This window comes from Cataglyphis hispanica, chromosome 1 (genome assembly GCF_021464435.1).
Source record: "Cataglyphis hispanica isolate Lineage 1 chromosome 1, ULB_Chis1_1.0, whole genome shotgun sequence".
Taxonomy (NCBI): Eukaryota; Metazoa; Arthropoda; class Insecta; order Hymenoptera; family Formicidae; genus Cataglyphis; species Cataglyphis hispanica.
Genome location: NC_065954.1, coordinates 7695889 through 7719455, shown reverse-complemented (window position 1 = coordinate 7719455; position 23567 = coordinate 7695889). Strand labels below are relative to the sequence as shown.

At 30.3% G+C, this 23567-nt stretch overlaps 1 protein-coding gene across 3 annotated transcripts in view; it reads left to right on the top strand.

Annotated features, from left to right (window-relative positions):
* Nucleotides 1-23567, top strand: part of LOC126850919 (protein couch potato-like) — a 74610-nt gene that overhangs the window by 12493 nt on the left and 38550 nt on the right. The window contains exon 1 of one of the 3 annotated variants that reach the window (XM_050594408.1): nucleotides 9881-9965. The exons of the other annotated variants lie outside the window; for them this stretch is intronic. The gene's annotated coding sequence lies outside the window, so the exon portion shown is untranslated. Of the gene's footprint in view, nucleotides 1-9880; nucleotides 9966-23567 lie in introns of those variants that run through there. 3 annotated transcript variants of the gene reach the window in all.

Here is a 23567-nt window from a genome sequence, read left to right as displayed (position 1 = left end):
CGATGCATTGTACATCATCGTACTGCTCGCGAGAATGATTGTATAACGATGAACAATGGGACTTGGGACTTTAGCGGGAGAGCATTATGGCAGAGCGGATGTTGTATAACGGTTAGCCAGCGAAGAGGAACGAGACGGGAGCAGCAAACCGTAAACGCCACGAGCGTTCAACCTCTCTTTCTTTCTCTCTCTCTCTCTCTTTCTGAGTTGGTTCCTCTTTCTTTCTATCTCTCTCTCTCTCTTTTTCTCTCTCAGTCTCGTTCTTGTTCTCGCTCTCGTGCAACAACGTTATTCGAAATAATATCAAACCTGTAGAAAGAACGGACCGTGTTTCGCACCTGTCAGATGCGTGCATGACGACATAAAATGGAGCGACATTCTTATTTCTTTCACGAGCAGAGCAAGATATTTATTCATCATTCTGAAACAATTGTCGGAATATTTTATAGACATATATAAATACACATTTCTAATAATTTTTTATAACATTTTTATATGTTTTTTTATAAAAAATAAATTAGTACAATATACATAAACCTTTCAGAAATCAAACTAATTAACTTTAATTTTTCTAAATTTTTTAATTTTGGTAACACGGAGCACATGATTAAATGTATCTTAGTACTAAAATTAATAACTTTAAATTTAAAATTAAAAATTAAACTTAAAATTTAAAATTAATCAGTTTTTTTAGAGAAGATTTATGTAACAAATATAAATAAAGTTTACAATTTATTAAAATTGGTTTTTGGAAAAAGAAACAGACGAGATGTAATACAATATATCGGCTAATTTTAAAAATTTATTTTATGAACTTTTTTTCTTTCTCTATCTTTTTCTTTGTCTCTCTATAATCTGCTTCATAAATTCATCGTTCTAAATAACTCATTCAACAACTAAAAATCAAAATGAAAATTAATACAAATTAATCCCATCTTAAATAGAAAGTTATTATAAATCGAAATCGCGCGCAATAACTATACAGCTTATTCAGGGATTCGCAAAATAAACTTTAACATCATTTTCATGGTATTAAGATATTTATTCACATTATAAAAGTCTTACCAACTACTTTACCGTACTTTTTTTTATGATTGAAAACAGAGAAAGCTTTGAAATTTTACAGCAGTAACGGCAAATTAATTATATATTATAAAATTATATATTATAAAATTATGTTAATAGTTATACATGTTTATAAATGTTAATTTATATTATAATATGACGTATTATAATATATTTTTGCAGCGCGATTTGAGAGATTGAAACGAACCAGCGTATTTAATCGTTGATGATTCCGTTGTTATTTACAATGCTACTATAAATACATATGTAATTTGATATTATGATGGACGGACGTATGCATTTCATCGCCCACAAATGCGCAAAAATGCATTTTTTTAAATGGACGACGATATTGCGTACGATGCAGTATACGTTTAGGTAAGAGTGCACTTTTCATTAATAGCGGCGGTTTAAATATTAACAATAAGTAGACGACACAAGTCGTCCCACTTGAGCGAAATACAAACGCGTGTAGTACAAAGAAAAAATCCTTTATGCAACAACGAGACGCACTATGAATTGACGCCGTCCTTTGTTGCAAGTGCGTCAACGCATTGTTTTGTAATGATTAGGATTTTCTATTCTTACATGTAACGCTGATTTATGAATATGCAAGACTCTATTATATCGACATAAAATGATTAAAAAACTCGAGGAGCGAGTTGATAAAATATAAATATTGATTATTTTAAATTCATATTATAAATAAAAATTAATATTTTTTTTATTTTTAAACGAATAGTGTAATACTTGTGCTTGTAAAAATTTCTCCGAGCGCGACAAGTAATGTGGCTTAATCTAAAATAATATCTCATGCATAATTTAAAGTAATGTTATATCTCTCTTGGCATATATACTAGTCACCGCCAAATATATTTGCCGTAGATATGCGGTCAGGCCGCAGCGATTCCACAACGTACGATGAGTAATTGTCGCAACTGACATATGTATCTCTCTTTTTCTATCTTGCGCCATGTGGTCAGTTAGTGGATATGCTCTCTATGAATAGAGTTCGAAATAGTGCGAAACTTGTCTGCCGCCGAAATTTATTTTCCGTGCCAATGGTCGCGATTTTGAAACATGTCCGTCGACAAGCCGTCTAATACCAGCAGTTTGTCACTTTATGCTCGGAATGGTGTTTAGCACGCGGATCATCTTGCACCTGTCCAACACGTTCGGATACATTCTGCTAGTATTCGCCGGACAGCTATCAATATAATTTGCGCGCAAATAAAGAGCGCATACAATTTTGTTATCGTCTTATAAGTATAGTAGTAGTTTTTTAATTTGAAACATTCGTTAGTGTTTTTTTAATTTTAAAAGATGTTTTATATTCGAATATTTTATTAAGTCTTTTATTTGATCATCTTTAGAAGACTTTTTTTAATGTATCATATCCATTCGTTGTCTTGATGAGAATTGGGCTAAATTGTCGATTAGTCGAAAAGAAATTGGAGTTATAAAATGATGATTTCAGCATGTTTCAAATTTTTGTAGTTCTCTAAATAATGTTCATCTCGTTCATTTCTTCAATAGAAGCAACATTACCGCTTCATAATGCAAAAGTTTTAATAAAAGAATCAAATATTGCGATCTCAGGTGAGCTATTGAATATATCTTACGGATAGGATGTGTGTCTACGGCCTGTGGAACGATCCTCTCTGCGACCATAATACAGTAAAGCGCTCGTATAGCCATGTGTGACGATAGTATTTTCATTTTCTGCGGACGAATTTATTACTGCGGGAGACGTTTCAGAGACATTTACGACGGCGAGATCTGTTATAAATATTACGTGACTTTATGTTATTGAAATTATGTAAGAGTCATGCAGATATTCGTGAATTTTTTTTAAATCTATGAAATTTTTGTTTTGTTCAGTTTGAGATGAAACTTTTAGATTTAAATTTTTTAGATATTAGGTTTTGGATGCGTTTTGTTCGATCTGTTTATTTTTAAACTTTCTGTTTCTTAGCTATTTGATCGCTTTTATATTTCTCTTTGGAGTCTTGGCAGAAACTCTTATACCCTTATATTCGGCAAATATCCTTTTGAATTTTTGTCTATGAAACTTTGATCTTTTTAACTAATATGATAATAATTTTTTATGATCGAATAATTTGAGAACCACTGATAAAACGATATTTCATCCGCGACCGTACGCGATAACTTTAATGAGCCGATAGGCACACATCAGCACACGTCACCGAATCTTTTTTTTGCTTTTTTATGCGGGTATTAACTCATTGTAATGTATCTGTAAGTAAAATGATATACAAATACTGCCGTATATTATTAAGATTTGTTATTTTTAATGATTTATATATAATATACAAACAATTTCGATCAAACAGCAAAGCTATAATGGGTTATTGATTTGTTAAATATCAATAAAAAAAATTTGCAATATTATTATTAAAAATAAAAAAATAATAACTGAAAATATATGAATTTTTTAATAGATTTTAAATAATATTAAAGAAAACATTTTTATGTTGAATATAGCTTAAATCGCTTAAGCTCATTAAGAAAAGAGATAGCGACACATTATTGAAATATTGTTAAAACTAATCATCGCACACATGTATCTGGTACAATTTGAAATTATATAATTAAATGGGAAAACTAGCAGATATATAAGAATCAAGGCGCGAGTATTGATGCGCGAATTTATTATTGTAAAATTTTATTAAAAAATGTATGCCTTCAAATTGTTCTTTTTCTGGTCCATTTTCGGTATGATAATATAAATTTAAATATAAATGAATATAAATACATAAAGATTATCTTGAAAATTTGACATACACAATATTTGTTGTTGCAATCAAATATCAAATTAAAATTAATAATCAGAAAGGAAAGCTCACTAAAAGCATAGAGTCTGTACATGTACAAATTTGTGGATGACGTCCAATAATAATTATTATATTGTAAATCACCGACGGATCGGATATGCGACAGATCGTGTTTCGACATTGTTCATAGCGGATTTTAATCTTTTTTTTTATTATTAATTTTAATTTGAAATTTGACTGCAACAACAAATATTGTGTATGTCAGATTAAAAAATTTCAAGATAATTTTTATAATTTATATTTATGCTGAAGATGGATCAAAAAACAGTTCAAAATGAACATTTTTAATGCACATTTGTTAATAAAATTTAACAAAATTAAAAAAAAATAAGTTTGCTCATTAATACCGGCGCCTTGGCTCTTATCTGCTAGTTTTTCAATTTAATTCTTAGTATTCTGAACCTATTGCTGTTATTATTATTGAAATTATATTTTATATATAAATTAAGAGAGTATATTTTTTTATCTCTTTTTTTACAGTCTGTTCATTTATTTTTGCAGACTGTTATTTTACTATAAAAGTTTAACAAGCTATTATACTGCAAAAGAGAAAGCATTTCTCATTTATAGCAATTTTTTATATTATTTTATAAAAGAACAATAAAATAATTTTGCAAAATAAGTAAAAGTTATAATAATGAAATGAGTGCTCAAATCCCATTAAATTTGTTTGTGTTTAAAAACTAAACTTAGAATATATTTTTTTGAAGCTTCGTTCTTTTTAATTTTTTATTTTATGCTGTTTGCTAAACAAGTTACGCGAAACTTAGATCACAAGTGCGAATACTTCTCGTAACCACGACGAAAGGGGCATTTGCATGATAATGACAGGCGGTGGCATATTGCTTCGTAAATGCGCGTTTAGTAGTCGTCAGTATTCGCAAAGTGGCCGTGTTAAACAGCTAAATTATACCTCGTAATTAAAGAGTCTATATTCTCTCGTCAGAAAACTCGATTAAAGGGATAATTAAATCCGAACATGAACAAAATGCAATTTAATGTCGTCAATTGTATCAAATATTTTATTCATAGATTTAGTTATGTATACTCTCATTAGATTTAATTTAGGTATAAGATGTAACATTAGTTATGCTTTTGTGATCGATACTTCCGATATGAAATACATTTAATTATTATCTTTTCTTATATAATAATTTTGTAATTTAAAAATTTAAACTGATTCGATACGTCTAAGTAGTTAATAACAATAAAGCCTCTTTCCTTATGATATCTAATTAAGTATACGCATTAATGAATTTCGATCATTTAAAAATAAGCAGAATCGAGATAAACATGCGACGTGAATATAACGTTTTGCAACTTCGCTTTTTCATGCTTACTCATACACATTACAAATTTTGATTTCTACGAGTAAACACAAATAACGTTTCTGACAAGGTCCAATTACTGATTGCGCGTTCTAGTTTTACGAAATGATAACGCCGCTCTATGTCTTACTATGTCGGCTTTGTAATGGTTAAATCAGGCTCGCGCATTACACGCGTCTAATTTCTCAAGAGAGAAAATAGAAAAAGAAATAGAAGCGAATTCCAGTAAATAAATTAGCCGTAAGCTCGAGGCAATCCTTAGCTTTCAGCCGGCAAAGTTAACTTTTGTAATTACTTTTCTATTTTTCCAACTTTTGCGGTGAAACGATACGATAAATATTTCACAAAACTTTAAGGGTATTCGTTTAAACAAATTATGTTCGTAGTATCTTCGATATTCTTTTTGATGCTTTCTATTTTCTCTTCAAAACGTCTCGTTAACCGTCATTGTGTTTATAATAATATATTAATAATATTATCTTAGACATTTATGGAAAAAAATAAGAATTACAATATTTTGAAGTTATAAAATACAAATTATTCGTGTTGAATGTGAGCTCAATATATTTGAAATATAATTCTTTTTAAATTTGTAATAATTAATAAATAATGTCCTCTTTGAGATTGTTACTTTTTGCGAGCGTATATTGAATTATTACTTCTCGTTTCCATAAAAAAATAATTACTTCTAAAAGCGGACTTTTTATATGAGATTATACTAGCTCAATGCAAAAATTAAATCGCAAATTGATGCAACGAAAGTTGGAAATTTCCAATTATGGATTCTAACAGCATAAACCGACCGAACAGTTCTCTATAAACTTTTGTTAACCCTCGCCTAAAAATTTATTAAGAACGCGCGATTTTTAGCTTCGTAGTTTTCACAGGTTGAACTCTCTGACTCTAAATATAACACGAATATCGCGAAAGTCTTTCTCCTTCATATAGATTCCGCCATTACCCGTGACATTTACAAGTCGTGCGTCATTACTAGGTGAATAGATCCCGATATAACAGACATATTTGTCAATGGTTGTCGATTGATCCAGATCGATTCTTATTTTTGAACAAAAGTGCCTGAAATGGATCAAGACATTTGATCAATTGTTCGCTTTATAAGAAATACTAATATAAGAATTTTTAGATATATAAACAACGAGATGTGCGTATAGAGGAATTTTAAATATATATGTAGTTATTTCAAAGTTTGAAAAAATACAGTTGAAATAACACGCAACATTTCTTGTACAAACTGAGAATATTTTTGTTACTTTTGCATTTATTTTTTATATGTTAATCATATTGCAAATTATTAAGTTTTTGTTAACTGTATATAAAAACTGTAATAAATAAAATTAATAAGAAAAGATTGTAAAATTGTTGAAGAGTTCATATGCATGAATGTAGACATATATTAATTTAAATAAATAATTTATTCTTTTTGAAGGCATATAAGAACAGTGATAATTTTTAATGGCTTGTGATATTTCAATGGTTTTTAACAAGATAATGTTTTTAACATTGTATAATTACATTATAATTACATTGCGCTTTATACAACATATAAAAATAAGTATAAATTCAGTAATCACTCATTAGTGACGGATCATTCAATTATATATATATTCTAACAGATATAAAACTTAATTAAAATTTGATGATTAGACCATGCACACACGCACCTCAAAGCATTTTTTTTAAACCAAATCTCATTTTTTTTTAATGAGATGTTGAATCACGAATTATCTCTTATTCTCAGTTCGCATTTAAATATATACATTTCATGCGTGCATTCTACGACAAATTTGCCGTTTAATCGCACTTCTGTTGACAATTGGATAATTAAAATGTTCGTTGATCTTTCTAGCACATTATTTTTTTGAAAAGCGCATTTATTTTAACGATTCTCTTTGTGCAATTAAAATCCCTATTACAATCCGAGCAATCTTTGAGGAGGATGCGTTGTGGAATGAGACAATGGGAGAGAATCAGAGATGAAAAGCTTGTCGCGACAGTCCGATTAATTATCATGCCACTGCCGACCTGCAGAATTATTGCGTAATATAGCTTGTTCCAGTGTCTTATCTATGAAGCATCTTATGCCATCATAATATATAATATTTCTTAATTTTATGTAAATTTTATATGAAATATAATTGTTAACATTTTATATTGTATATATAATATATATCATACACAAACACAAATATTGTTGTCTTTATATTAATTAATATTTGTATAAAGTGATTGATTATTAATCTCACATAAGTCTTTGGAAGAAAATAACAGCGTTAAGAAAATAATATCATTTAATGTTACATAACGCCTATATAATGTATATATTTAATATATGAAGAATCTCTTCTATAATAATCTTTGTATAATAATTAAATTGATATAAATTGGTTTATAATAAATATTTAAAATTATAAATATGCTTTTTAATAAAATTGATATACTATTGAGAAATAGATATATTACATATATGTTATTATATTTATATATTATAGATAATTTATATTTTCATTATATGTATAGGCGTTATGTAATATTAGACGGTATTATTTTCTTAATGCTATTATTTTCTTCCATAGATTTATGTGAAATTTATAATACTTAATTATATATACATTCAAAAAATACATATTTTATATTTATTATTTAATATTATTACGACAATCATTCTTCTTCAAGTTACGCCAACAGTGCATGTACATATACGTATGTAATTTAACTTCTAACTTTATAGAATATTCTCGCATAGCTATGAGACATGTGAAGCCACGTGTACGCTTGAACTCACATACGCTTTATATTTCTCACCGAGGCAGCGTTACTATGAGCAGCATATTAATACTCGGAAAGTCATTACAGTCCTTCAAATTACCTGCTTTACTATATTATTTGCGCATTGATTTTAACGCTGACATTTATATGCATTTTTACAGTGACGCACTGAAATCAATATGAGAATTGCGCAGGTCATAATGTCGACAATTAATTATGTTAGATTTTATGGCAAACATGCTGCATAATGACCAGCAACAAATTAGCTAATCAATAATACGTTGCGAATATGAGCCGGACAAAAGATTCATTTTAAATATGCTAATGTGCATGTCGATTTTGATTGACAGTTTATTGATACTTTTAGAGTAACAATCCTCTTGATAAAAAGTTTTTCTGTTTAATTTCTAGAATGCGATTTCATAAAATATATAGATTATACATAGATTTAAAAAAAATGCATATTTTTCTGTTAGAATAATATAAAAAATATTGGATATAAAATAGAATTGATAGTATTTTATATACATATAAGCGTAAAGATAACCTTATGATAGGTAGTATTTATATATGCATAATATACTATAACATACAGAATATAGAAATCTTTTTTTTTAATTTTTTTTAAACGTAAAAATAAGGCAATTTAAATTATAACTAAAAAAATCAAGAAGTAGCATTCAAATATGATTATAATATAAATATATTTATGTAATTTTTTTGTATTTGGTTGAAGGAAAATAAATAAATGGAGACATATATAAAACTACAGATTTAACAAGAACATTGATGAACAATATTATTATTACGTAAAAATGTGTATGTGTGATATTTAAAAGAAAAAGTGCATAAATAAAGTAAAATATTGTACAAAAATTATAGAAGAAGAGATAAAAAAATAATTTGAAAATATAACAAGAATAATGAAAAAAAAATCAATCGCGAAGGATAATAAATGATGAAAGATGTCAATCAAATCATATATAATGTTCGCAAGAAGAGAAGGGGAGATAAATATAAAGGAGACGTAAGATTTAAAAATGCGAGAAACGAATTACATCTTCGGATGAGAAAATGCAACCGCTCGCGGGATTTTTTCGTGAAAAATATGTGCTTTTACGTCCAGCCATTCGTTGAAATAGATAGGGGATCTAACAGTGCCTTATAATCGAGAGCGAGTCAGGATGAAAATTTCAGTCTTGATATCGATACGTCGCGAATTTACAGCTGAATGACGGCGGCAAAAATTTGTCCATAAAATTCACTACTGCTGCGGTAGACTGCCTGTCGGTAAATTGCTAAAACGTGCACGAAACGGCGCGTGAGCCAACACGTGCGTACACACAAACTCTCTTCCGGTGGATTTAAAATTTATTCTATCAACGTAGGCACAATATTACTCCGAAAATACTGAAATGCGCTAGCGGTTTACCTACGACGCCGGTATAACTTCTATTTTGGGATATTTTTTGAGGTCAAATTTAGCAGTGATATATATTAATCTTACTATGTTCGTGCGAAATAATATATATAATTGTAACATTTGTGCAACTAGAAACAAATAATTTGCAAAGTTGTAAAAGAAATAAATGGACTGTGTGAGAATGCGAAGTAAGACAAACTTCTACATTATTATAAATTAGTTTATTATAAATTTATAAATATGTCGGATATTTGTCAATTTTAAATCAATATTAGAACGCGATTCACGAACAAAGAAATAATAAACAAAAACAAATTTATATATTCTTGCAAAGAAGCAGTTTGACAACAACTCAGTATGTATATTGATGAAGTCACATTGGAATAGGGTATTGTACTACATACCAAAAGTGAGAGAAGACACAAAGTTTTATTCAGTTAGTCATCAACCTTTGACTAAGAAGGATCGGCTAGTGTTGGAGAACAACATAACTACAAGAAGTTTTCTGTAAGTACTTACTAGTACGGATAACTTTTCTTAGCACTTGTATTGACCTTGACATTTTTGCTTTGAGTGAGTTAGTATAAATACGGTAAAAAAACTAAAAAAAAAATTTGATAGAATTAAATTATAGAGAGAGTAGGATTATTTTTAGATAAAACATTTCTAATAAGCGAAAGAGACAATTACAATTTTATATTTTTTAATATATATAATAGTTTTACAAATAATGATTTGTTTTTACAAATGTCAAATTTGTTTTAATATATTAGAACAAAAATAATAAATTATGAGAAAGAAAATTGCATTATATTAGATCACATTTAATGTTTTGAAAGTTTTATAACGTAATTTATATATGTATTTCTATTCATTTATTTATTTATTTCTCCTTTTTTAGTTTTCTTATTTGTATTTTCACATGTAGATAATATAGGAGAGACAAATATTATCATCAAACAAAAATATAAAAATTTTAATATGTTTTATTTTGATTATTTGTTCTTTCTTGGAAAAATGCACATAATATAATCGAAATGATTGATAACTGAAACGATATTAACACGTATCGGAAATTCGCGCAAGGGAACGAGAATCGACATGATTTAGCCAGTGACTTCGGCAATGGTGTCTCCTTAATAGTGCAATAGACCAGTCGATGATTAATCACCCATTGCGTTGGTAATTATAGCTGATGCCAAGCTTACGCCGAACAATAATGCCGCTTTGAATTCTGTAATTCGCATAGCGGGTTAGGCGAACGTAGTGCTCGCTAATATAATGTTTAATCAGATATTTATACAATTACGCCATTCACAATCTCTCGTACTCTCCGCCGGCGCTTACCAGTTGTACGAACAAAACGCGCATTGACATCGTTTCAAAAGCCTTGTGTAAAATCGAAATATTTGCCCTTAATTGCCAACGTTAAGATGGCATCATAAATCACATTGCACTCTATAAAATACGTGGAATTATAACTTGCGTTTAACTTTAATATAATCGAGGATTACATTGAGTCTCTGCTAAAATGCAATTACATAAAAAAAAAAAAAAATCAAAAAATTTTTATGTCAGGTTATATTTATCAATTTGGATATAATATCATTATTATGTTAAGTTTTAATAAGTGTTTAATATTTTTTATTTCCTTATTTCTTAATTTTTAAGTTTTATATTTTTGTTTATCTTTGACAGTTGATAATATTAATAAAAAAAATTTATTTTGAATAGTTTTTTTTTTTAAGTTAATATTTTCTTTACCTACATTTTTTTTTTTTGCAAATTTAACTATATACATACATACATAAATAAATGATTATGCAACGTACTTGTCATATTACACTATATTATATTATGCAATCTTATTCTCTCTCTCTCTCTCTCTCTCTCTCTCTCTCTCTCTCTTTCTTTCTCTTGTCATATTATTGTCTAACTCTATATTATCATAATTTTTTTACATGAAGAGATTCTCAAATTTATTTCTCAAGAACGTGACACAATACACGTCAATTTTACTTAGGTAATCATTTATGTCTCTAATCATATTAAAAAAGTGCCTTTCAACACATTGCTGTTTTATTATTTGGAAGGGTGGTCTGCTATTCATAAATCTTTTACGCTCTCTCGTTGGGCCGTATATTAAAATCTCGTTTGGGCAGGTTAAGGGCTTTTAAGCGTGTCTAAATTAAACGATTCGAGACGAGTTGATTGATGCGGGTCCAGGAGCGCGATTTGCGCGTGGGGATGAAAAATCCTTCGCAGAAATACGAGCCGGGATAACTTAATGCGGTAACGTGGTAATGTCATAAATAGCGCGTTTTTCTCGCGCGATTTTGAATTAAAATGCGCGATACCCGCGCTGGATTAAAAGCGCACGATGAAGTACGAGTGTAAGTATGTACCAGCGGTATGAGTATATGAGCGCGCATTGTTAACGATTGCTCGGATACAGGCACACACCCGTTTTCAAATATAACTCCCACTAAATTCTGAGGGAAACTCCCATAGGACGATGTTACACGGAACAATGTTCCGTAAAATATTACGTCGAATATATGAACCGTGAGACTGTTGCGAGAAAAAAAGAGAAGTTATCATTAAATGATCGTATGATGCATCTCAAGTATGTAGACTTGGTTTTGTTTACGAGAGCTATCAATGTGATGATCTTAAATTTAAGAGAGTTATTTTTAGTACATGTTATATTAGATACGTAAATGTTGCATAATAAAAAATCAAAATTTGCACAGAATGTGTCAAATAGTAAATAATTAGCTTAATGTGCTAAGTTTTTTAATTTAAGGTTTTATTTTATTTTTAGATTTTTAGATTTTATATAATATTTTTGACAGTTTTGTCATTAATAAATTTGATAATAATGAATATTCGTCGTATTAGTTGCAAAATATTAATATGATATCAGATTTTAAAAGAAATTTTGCCATGGCATAAATGACGTAAAACAGCTGATAACAATTCATCTTTATGCAAATTATTCGTTTGAGAGAGTCACGAATTAACTTCTGAGAAAGATCTTTTTGGTGCTTGCTTTTGCGCGCAATTCACTCTTCTTAATTAACCCACGCTTCTACTTTGTTGGAGATTTTCTTAACGAACGATACACTACGAATTAATGAAAAAAGTTGAGCCAATCTCGTGCGCGAGCAATAACAACAACAGGATGCTCTTTCTCAAGCGTGATACTTAGGTGATACAAACTTTCATTCTATTTTGTAGCTAAACGAATATATCCTGTGTAACAGTTTTATTTTTCTAAATCCAAGCATATAGCGTATTTATGTGGCTGCAATTTTCAATTATATATTTGCAGAATTCTCTTTCTCTCTCTTTCTTTTTAACTTCATAAATTCAAATGACTTCTTACATTTTGCCTAAGAAAATCTATGTATTTATATTATATTCTCGGACTTATAACTTAGCTATTTTAATTTATTATTACAACTATTTTCTATCTTATATATAAAGTCGAAAATTTATATTAATTTATATTTATATTATAAAACATTTTTTATATTATTACAATATTTATTTTTTTGAAGATCTCAGAACAGAAGAAAGAAGTTTAAAGTGTCTTTTTATTGATAGTCTAAAATTATATATTTATTTAAATATACTTTTACACATAGCTCTAGAATCTTTTGTCGTTTTTTAACTAAAAAATTATATTTATTAAAATAGGGATACTCGAAAATATATATTAATGCAAATAGAAATTTTCATTTTGCTTCTATCGAAAAAATCCCTTTTAATTTTAACAATGAGATCTTCAAACGGTTTGCAATTTCACAAATTTGAGAATTTGTATGTCCGGAAGTGCCATCGGAAGATACCTGCAATTTCGTGCTCGCGGGTTTCGCTTCGCATAATGTCGGTCGCGCGAATCTCGGTCGGTGAAAGGCGGCGCACCGCAAGAATGGCAGGCTGACGTTTTAATTCAAAGCCGCGTGTAAGTGCGACTCGCGCCATACACCGCACCGGCCAGTTACAAGGCTGAAATCATTTCGAAGCGCATGAATAAGTGATCGGCCCCGGCTTCCCTCGTTCTTAAACGTCGAGACAGACACAGCGTCGCCAGCTCGACCTCAGCTCGGTCCCTACCCCTCCCGTCTTCTTACCCTCAACACCCTCGAATTCTCCCGGCTCGCCTCTTCACCGCTCGTACATATATGTACAGGGTGCTTGAAATCAACCTCTTACGAGATATATCTATAATTTCTACTAGATATTCATATCTAGTATATATTGGACTTCGGTCCAATTTTATTCAAATATTTATCAAAATATCGATCGAGTTTTCAATTATATATAATTAAAAACGTCAATTATTTATTACGCGAATTAAAATTTAAAACTTTTCATTATTTAATTTTAAATGGACTTTATTCCGGCAAATTTTAATTTGAACTCTACTTATCAAGATATTTAATAATAGAAATTAAGATAGTGTATAGAAAAAATGGAAAATGTTTTTTTTAGATTTTTGTGAAAAAAAAAAATTGAATTAGATATGATAATGATTTGAAAGAAGACAAAAACATCATGTACATTGTTGAACACCCTGTATGCGCCTTTTGCTTTCCTGCTTGATCTTTTATTTCTTCCTCATTCTATCTGTCTCATTCTATCTGTCTCTTTCTATCTGTCGATCTTCCGGTCTTTTTATACTACTTTTGAATCTGTCCTTATCTTGCTGCTTCTTCTGTATCTCTTTCATCCTTTTGCGGCTCTTCCGTCTCTTTTGATAGAACATAGCGACTTCTCCCTTCCATTTCTCTTCCATCTCCCTTTTGCTCCATTGCATTCCCTTCCGCAGTGAGCATTACCTTTTCCATCTTTTCTCCGTGTTCTTTCATTCCATTTACTTTATTCCGATTTATTGCTCTTGACGATTCTTTGATCCGATTCGATTCCGATCATGCAATGTGATCGGATCTGATCGATCCTGCATGTGATCTTTCTTTCATGCACTTTGTTTCTTACTAGTATTTTTCTCTCTTTTTTTTAGCATTTCTTTTTCTTTCTTATTTTTCCTTATAACCCTGTCCTTGTCGTATGGCGTCTCTTTCCCTTCACATAGATTATTCCCTTTCCTTTTCATCTCTTTCTATTTCTTTATTTACCTTTCCTTTCCTTCTCAAACATCATCTTTCTCTTTTCAACTCATTCTCCTCTCTACCTTTACCTCTCTTTATCACTTGACCTCGACTATACACTAGCAATGGCCTCGGGCCTGAGCTCTAAAGTCTCGCGCCCGCGCCTTACCTTAGAATTTCTTATGTCGGCAAAACGTTCACCGCGAACTTTTCTCTCTTGACCCGACGGTGGGATAACTTTCTTTCAGTCGACCGTTCGTGTCGTTAATAATGAACGGCGCTATTACTACGAACGCACATGCCAGTGAGTGTGTATAAATGCGAGTGTAAATTCAATAAAATGTTTTCTTCCAAGCACAAAGTTAGTGATATATTGTGTTGATTCGTAAATCCGCAAATATAAATTTTTAAAGAATTTTGAATAATGAAATAGATAAAACACAAATTTTTAATTTGTTATATATATATATATATATATATATATATATATATATATATAACAAATTAAAAATTTGTGTTTTATCTATTTCATTATTCAAAATTCTTTAAAAATTTATATTTAATTATACGTATATATAATTAATTAATTAATATTCCGTCACATTATCGATGATCTTTTACAATATAACAATTCTTGTTTTATTTGTATTGGAAAATAACAAACAAATATATCTACAAATATGTATAAACTAGATTTCTCATGTTATCGATCGGTACACGGAATCGACATCAATGATTTTTTATTGATTCTTTGATATAAAATTAAGCTTCTCTTTAAAAAAAATTTATGAAATATTTTTTACATTTTTCTTATATATCTTTTTAACTTTTATTATTAATTCTTTCTAAAAATAAATTATATATCAAATGAAAATCTAATTTTAATATAAAATTATATTGTATTATCTATTTGCGCTTTTTTCTTTTTCTCTTCCTCTTTGATGCTGAATTTATGAATTTCCGTTTATTTTCAATTTCCCATAATTTAGATACTCGTAATAACTCGTAATTTTTGTTAAAGAAAAATTACTTCAAAATTAATTAACACTTGAAACATATATTTAGAGAGCGTATAATGTAAAGAAACACACTGTCAACAAGTAAAACCTTAGAAATGATGAATCTTATTATTAGATATATTTATCTGGGTAAATCATCATATACATCAATGTTTTACGTGTCTGTTAAATCGATATAATAAGCGCAAAAATAATATTTATTATTATTGAAAGAAAAATATCGGTGAAAATCAATATTCGTTGAATGAGTAAGTGGAAGTACATATTTGTACATTAGAGTGAATATACATTAGAAATATCATTATCGAGTGATTGCGATATCATCGTTTTTAATCTTCCATTCGACTGCAATTAGGTCGTCAAAATGACATTAACTCGAAATTTTATTTATATTGCGCAGTTTATATATAGTATTGTATAATTTTGTGCATCACGATATTTAATCAAAAGAGTAGGTTAAACACGTTATGAAATTTGAATTTAGTGAAAGCCGGAAAATCGTTTGGCTTTTTGAAATATCATTTAATTATCTTTATCTTATCTGCCCTTCTCTATCTTTAGGAAAAGCTAGGAAAGCTATTTTATTCCGATCTGCAATATGTCAGGGGATGACATTCCCTTCGATCACATCATCATACGATTAATAAAATAACAGTGGGCGTGTACATACTCTTGTTACTTTTGAACTACAAACTTATAAGAATATTTTGTACCGCAGTTAACATATTAACTGTCCGATAGTTTTAAAAAAAATTAAATTAGTTGCCCGATCAGCTGTAATTTTTTTGGGAATGTATGGAAATTTAAATATTTGTTCTTTTTTATGTCTTTTTATAATGTCAACAAATTCCTGATTTGTATCAATATTTTTTAATCTTTTTGTTTTCTAAATACGACAATATAAAAATAAGAGAAATACAGAGAGATGGAGAAAGAGAGAGAGAGAAAGACAAAAAAGAGAAAGAGACAGAAAAGAAGACTGCATGGATTCTGAAATCCTAAATATTGTAAAATTTCTACAGATTGAACTTGTAAACTTTAAGTAATGGATTTTCAATATATACTTCAATACTTTACTTCGCAGTAATTTTTGCGGCTATTTCATGGTCGAATAAAAAACGAGCGTGCCATCTTGCACGTTGAGAAATGTCATGCGACTATCGGCCACCTTGCCACAATTTCCTGCACTTCGTAGACGTCGCAAGGGAGACGTTTCACAAAAGGTAGCAGAATTGTTTTCACATTGGTTCTCGCACGATATAGCGTCTCCTGTCACAATGTAGCGGAGAGCCGCGGCATCAATAATGAAAGCGTGCGAGGTCAAACCAATTGTAATGTGCGCCATGTGTGCGATCCTCACATTCATTTCGCTGCAGTGCGGCGTTCGTACCGATCGGTTGCTGATCGGCTCTACTCTTACTTTCCACGCTGTCACTGCGGGGATATATTAATGCGATCCCGTTGCTTCCGGTATTAGCATCGCCGGGAACTCGAGTCGCTCAAACGGTGTTCCTGGTGTACCGAATAATTCCTTTCGATCGCAGACTCTATTGTATAATAGATGATACTATCATAAACGTAGAACAAGTTTTTTAATGATAAAAAATGTGCGAAGAAATAATAGTAGCCGAATTTGCTAACACATATGCATATGTCGATACATGTGCATATGTATCTTTTTACGAAAGGGGAAAAACATATAAATTTACACACATACATATGAAGAAATAAATGCTTTTCAAATAAAATAAAATAATAAATAATTGTGCAAATTATTTGCAAACTTATAGCAACTCAATTAGATTTATATATGAATAAAGAATGTCTTGCGTTTAAAAAATAAAGGAAAAGAAAGAAGAAAAAGTGCGTTGACCAAATTAGTGCAGTTTAGAAGAATAAGCTAATGATAAGAATTCACAGAAATAAAATATTACATTATTATCAGTTATTTAATTTTAAATGGATTTACTTTTAGTAGAAAATTTTTTATTATTATAAAATCCTATATTATAAAAACTAAGAAATTTTGATTTTTTAAAAAAGTAATATTCATGAGAAGGATAAAGGAGGAATAACAATCTTCATTCCTTTATAAATTGTTGTAAGTTAGTAATATCATTGCCTTAGTATTCCATTTGTCATAGCCTTGCTTTGCAGTTGTATAATGGTGATCTTAATTATACCTAGTTGCATATGCGAACATTACGTACGAGCTACATAAAGACTTTATCAGAATAGTTTCTAAAGCAACTTGCAAGATCGTATTAATAATATAATTAAGTCAAATTTATTAAAAAACTTATAAAAGATAATAATATAATATAATATATAAATTTAATAAGCAAATTTATCGTAAATTATTTTAAATTGTTCGTTCTAATATTGTTCAACTTGCGAATAAAATAACACTGACATCCGGGAACTGATATGAATAATCTGTCACGCTTCTAGTTTCATGAAGATGTTTATCTCGAAAAAAACGATTGTCGCTAAGGAATCACTTCCGACAAACATGAAGGACATCTTGCAAAATAAACACTCTGTGTTGCTGCACGCAAGTGCGATCTTGTGACTAACCGAAATTGTGATTTAGCGCAAGAGCGAATTGGCACGTAACGCGCCACGACGAAAGATCCAACACGTGCGTGTCCGAGATTCCCGATTAATTCCGCTCTTTTGTTACGGATGCCACTCATATACACGCGTGACACTCGATCGTAGGGGACATAACGAGTGCTTTCTTGGCTCCGGACCCGAACGCCGCAGGCGTTTTCTTCCGTACGACGCGTGTAATATCGGCGACGAAAACTCAGTGAACGCGTAAAAATAGCACGTCGCCTCTAGAGATCCTATTATTAATTATATCGTGCCACTCACTTGCGCCGCTTCAAGTTTCTGCCCGGAAAGGATGATGGCCGTGATGGAAAGGATAATAATTATTAATGCGTTTTATTATTCTTATAGTCATATCATTGCAATTTAATAACCGGTATTATATCATTTGCGTAATATTGGTAGATATCTCGGTATACTCACATCTCGCGTGTAGCTATCGATTTTCTTCGATATTTTTGGACCGACAAGATAAGCTTTGCGTTTAAATATATTTAGCACATAAAAGGGATCAATTTCATTACACGTAATACATTTTGCACAAACAAACTCTATACAAACATATCTGATAATGTAGAAATTTCCAAAATAAAAATTTGTGGAAAGATAAGAGTTGTTGAGAATTAAATGAAAATTAGATTCGTAAAAAATAAAAAAAATTTAGAGTTAAAGAATTTATAAAATCCGTAAAATTGAAGGAATATCTGATAGCTCAGTTCATATGATTACTATCATGGGTGTTATTTAAATGTTATCGCGATGCAGCCCTACGAAAGACTATATTTAAAGGCTGCTTGAAGATATAGCTTGCCTTCGATCTATTATTAATTATATCTCATATATACTGTCAAAAATTCTGGCACGGATAAAGATAGAAACAACGCGTGAAAAATGAAACGATGCTTTCAGCATTTCAATTCAGTGCATCTTTTTATCATAACGGAAACATTTATTATGTCTTTTTACTATGTCTTCTGTCTTTTTTGTGAATGTTGTAAAAAGTATATTAAAAAATTAATTAATTAATTAATAGACTGCATTTTTATACAGGATTTACATTTTAGAATATAATAGTTTTAGTTATGTCAAACAATAAGATATATAATTAAAGACTAATATAATTAAAAATTATTCTCAAATAAAATTTTAACGTAATAAAATTTGATTAAATTAAATTTTAATCATATTTAATGCTCAAATATTAACTATAACATTAATTATATATATATCGCACACATTTCTTTATTTAAAAAGATTATTGTTTTGTCCAGATATATTTTATTAGTGATAGGAATTGTAAAACATTATTTTCGAGTTTTTTATATTTAAAAAATTTGACATCAAAACTTTTGTTAAAAATGCATAGCATCCAAATATAGATAAACATTTCTGCGCTATTATCATAAAATCTGATATGCTGTTTATAAGGCGATAATGCAAGTTATGTTTGGCGTGTACTGGCGAATCTGTGGTGTATATACCGCACGTGTGTGCGTGTATGTGTGTATATCTGCGGGCAGTAGGTACACTGAAAACGAGCTCGTGCCCATCGAACCCCAGCTCCGGTATTTTATTTCGTCCCGCGTTAACGGAAGCACGCTCCTTGCTCGTCGACGCGCCTCGGTTGGATCGGCGCTCGAAAATTCCACCCGCCATAATTACGAGAAGATTAGATCGAGGAGCGCGAATATACCAGCTGACGCGCCACGTGAATATTCACGAACGTATATAATTGCGATTACGAAGATGATTTAATTGCCAGGCGCTACGACAACTCGTCGCGAAATCGCGTTGATTTCCGATTCATCTTTATGGAAATGAAAACGATGTCTCAATTACTCGATATTTTACGATCGATATATTCTTTTTCGCTTATGCCACTTTGAAACGAAATTTGGCAGCGGTACATTTTTGTGTATTTATTGTTTACATACTCTTTCCCAACCATCCGGAATATAAATTTCTTGGGACCGCGGCAAAAGATTTGGTGCGAAGGAAATTGTTCAAAGTGTCGTAAAGGGACAATCAAAGATAAAATTTAAGAAGTGCTTTTGCGGGATTTCGGGAATTTAGATAGGCTTCTAAATTGTTATAACCCTTTAAACACATATTTTCTTTAAAAATACGTTTTTATTTATTTTTTATACTTGTCATCTCTTTTTTTATTAAAATTAAAATGTGTATTCTGTTAGGCAAACTATCAAGACTTTGCTCATAGAAATGACTTCAATATTTATCTGTAAATATCGAGCCATTTGATTAAAATAATATATATCGATTTGAGAAACTATACGATTATATACATTATTATATACAATATTATAAAAATTTTATAATACTGCAATATCTGATCTTACGAAGTACACATTTTACATCTGTCATCTTTAAGATTGCTTTTTAAAATTGACCTTAAATTATTTCCAGATAATTTCTTAAAAAAAAAAAAAATACCGCGAGATCAATCATAGATTGATTGATTCCTGTCTTATCAAAAACTCGTGTTTCGTTATTTTGACGACAATTGTGATGAGCGGTTTTTTGCCTCTCTCGCTTTCGTCGGCTTTTAGCGAAAAAATTAGCGACCCTCTTGTCAACGGCGCGAAAGCTCGTGGTCGCCGTGTTATCCGTGAAAAATTAAAGAGACACGCTGCGTTGTGCCGCGCGAAACCGTTCACTTTTCACACGGCCAGAATCGAGAGAGCGCGTCGCGGAAATCCGCGAGTGCACGGCCGGAAAAAGCGGTCACAACTTTGTTCTCTCACATTCTGGTATGACTGCGGCCGGTTTGGCGACCGAAACGTGAAATTACTCGGATGCGCTCCAAATGCGGCGTTCTCTTGTTGCGTGAAGTCGTACAGCACGCGCTTTCCGCATCGCGATGCAATTTAAATGTAGTCAGACATGACCTCGTCGTATCTTCGCTTTGACAAAGTATCCTCCTTTTGTAAAGCGCGCTAAAGTGGATAAGAAAATGCAAAGATACTTGCTATTGCTAAATTAGATTAAGTATACTTAATTTAATCAAATTACGAAGAAATTATCATGTAAAATTAAATAATATATCTGTTTGTACGTGTGTGATTATGTAATGAGAAAATTATTAAATAATTTATAAATGTAAAGAGAATGTTAAGATAAATTATATATTTTATTAATTTTATAATATTTTATTTATTCATATTTTTTACTATTCATACACAAAATTAATTTTCTCTTTTATATTATCTATGCATAAAAGCTCGTTTTTAAATAATGCATGTAGCTTGAAAAACGCTTGCTATTCGCTAGCGTTGATTTGATTTAATATTTTTGCATTTTCAACCCGCTGTAAGCAGTGTATTAAATATTTTTTAACAATTTCTCTGTTGTTTTCAACATGACAACGTGGACGGTTCAAAAAAGTAAAATAATTTGTATGGGAAAACTGCGTGCAGGATTTTATTTTATCACTATTTTCCGCAACAGTCTTTCATTACTATTTTCCGACACTCGCGAGCGTTTACATATGCATTCGCGTACTGGCTGCATTAATATACTTATACGTAAGCGTGATTGTGTTTATACGTGCACATTCGAACTTCATTGAATTGAATAAATCTCGCGCAGCTTTGCTCCGTCTGTCTGTAAAGAGATATGCTTGTAACCGCGCGTTTCCATTCGGAAACTCGGCGAGGTGTGCGTTTTACAAATTATTCCTCTCAGCGTGCTCTCGAATTACCTGTAAATTCTGATTCAAAATTAATCAAACCCGCGGTAGCTATTGCGTTTGACCAACACGTTATCGAGAGGCAATGAGCTTACGTTAGAGCCAGACGATGGCTTCTCGCGTGCATATGCGTACATTCACTGGGATGGTAATAAATAATACAACACATTGGAAGTAATGTTCGTAAGTTTACACTATCGCGAACCAATTTTTTTTTAAATTTCCAATAGATTCAAATACATGGCAACCTTTCATATAAAAAACAATTTACTGTTAGGTTGGTAAAAAATGCAACAAATAAAATGAAAGAAATTTTAAATGTCTCAATGAAATTAATATTTGTATACTCTTTAAAAAAGAGAGATTACAAAATTATAAAATTTATAAAAATAATTATAAAATAAATGTTTTTGTGTTGAAATAGATAACGATATGATGATATTTTCCAAGAAATCAAAATTTGTAATACAAATTGTTGTCGTAATTCTTTGTTTAACTATAATTAATTTGTGAAAAGTTTTTATATTTCTGCATACGATTTATATGTAATAGTATAATTTATTTTAAAATGTAAATATAATATTTTATTATTATTATTATTATTTATTTATCACGTATACATGTAAATATTTTAGAGAGACTATTTATAATATTAACTGACTTAAAACAAGAAAATTATTTGATTTATTATTAAGGAGGAAATTTAACATAACAGCTATGGTTGCCTGAAATAAATCAATTCAAGAATATAGATATTTTTTCTTGCATGCTTTTGCCCCCTTTCTGTCCTCTATGCTTCCTGCCGGAAATTAACGAGGGGACGGTAACGAATCACGGTCTTCCTTCTGCCACGTGCGATCTTGAAATGAGCTAAACATGTGATTAATCTGTTGTCATTAAAACTATTTTTATCACATTAGAAATTAATTTACATTTAAATAGTTTTTCAACTCTGAATTATTGAGAAACTAGTAAAATTTATTTATTTATCAGCTTTTAGGCAAATATAAAGATAAAAAACTATCCTTTATTTTAAATAGAATTTATCATGAAACTTTTACATTTAAATATTAAAGACAAATATTTGAACCAAAACATTGCGAGAAAGTATTACATCTAATGAAACTCTTGTTGAGAAGGACTCTATTAATTTATAAATTATGGTTTTATGTATAAAGAAAGAATCTCTGTATATATAAATTAATTAAAAAAAAAACAAAAAACGGGAGAACTATATATTTATCGCGCATATGCGCCCTGGTATATAAAATTATTTCTAACTACAACGGCCGCTAAAAGGGGAACACAAATATGGGACGAGGAGTGTCGCCAGCGGATGTGCAAGTGCCGGCGCGGCATAGTTTTAAAGATGAAACACAATGAGAACTAGCGACACGGTCAGTTGCAAGCGTGCTGGGAGTGGACCTACTCGTTTATGATCGATTATTGTCATTTAGAAGCTACGCTTGATAAAACTCGGCTATTTCGATTGCGAATGCGCATGAAATTTATAATGCGGAAAAGAAGCGAAGAAGAGGAATAGGAAACCGACAATTTCTTAGATAAAAATCTGATTAATGTGCGCTGTGTTTAATTAGCGTGACGAACGAGTAATATATACTCATAAGCACATGGAACAATAAAACGATTTTGC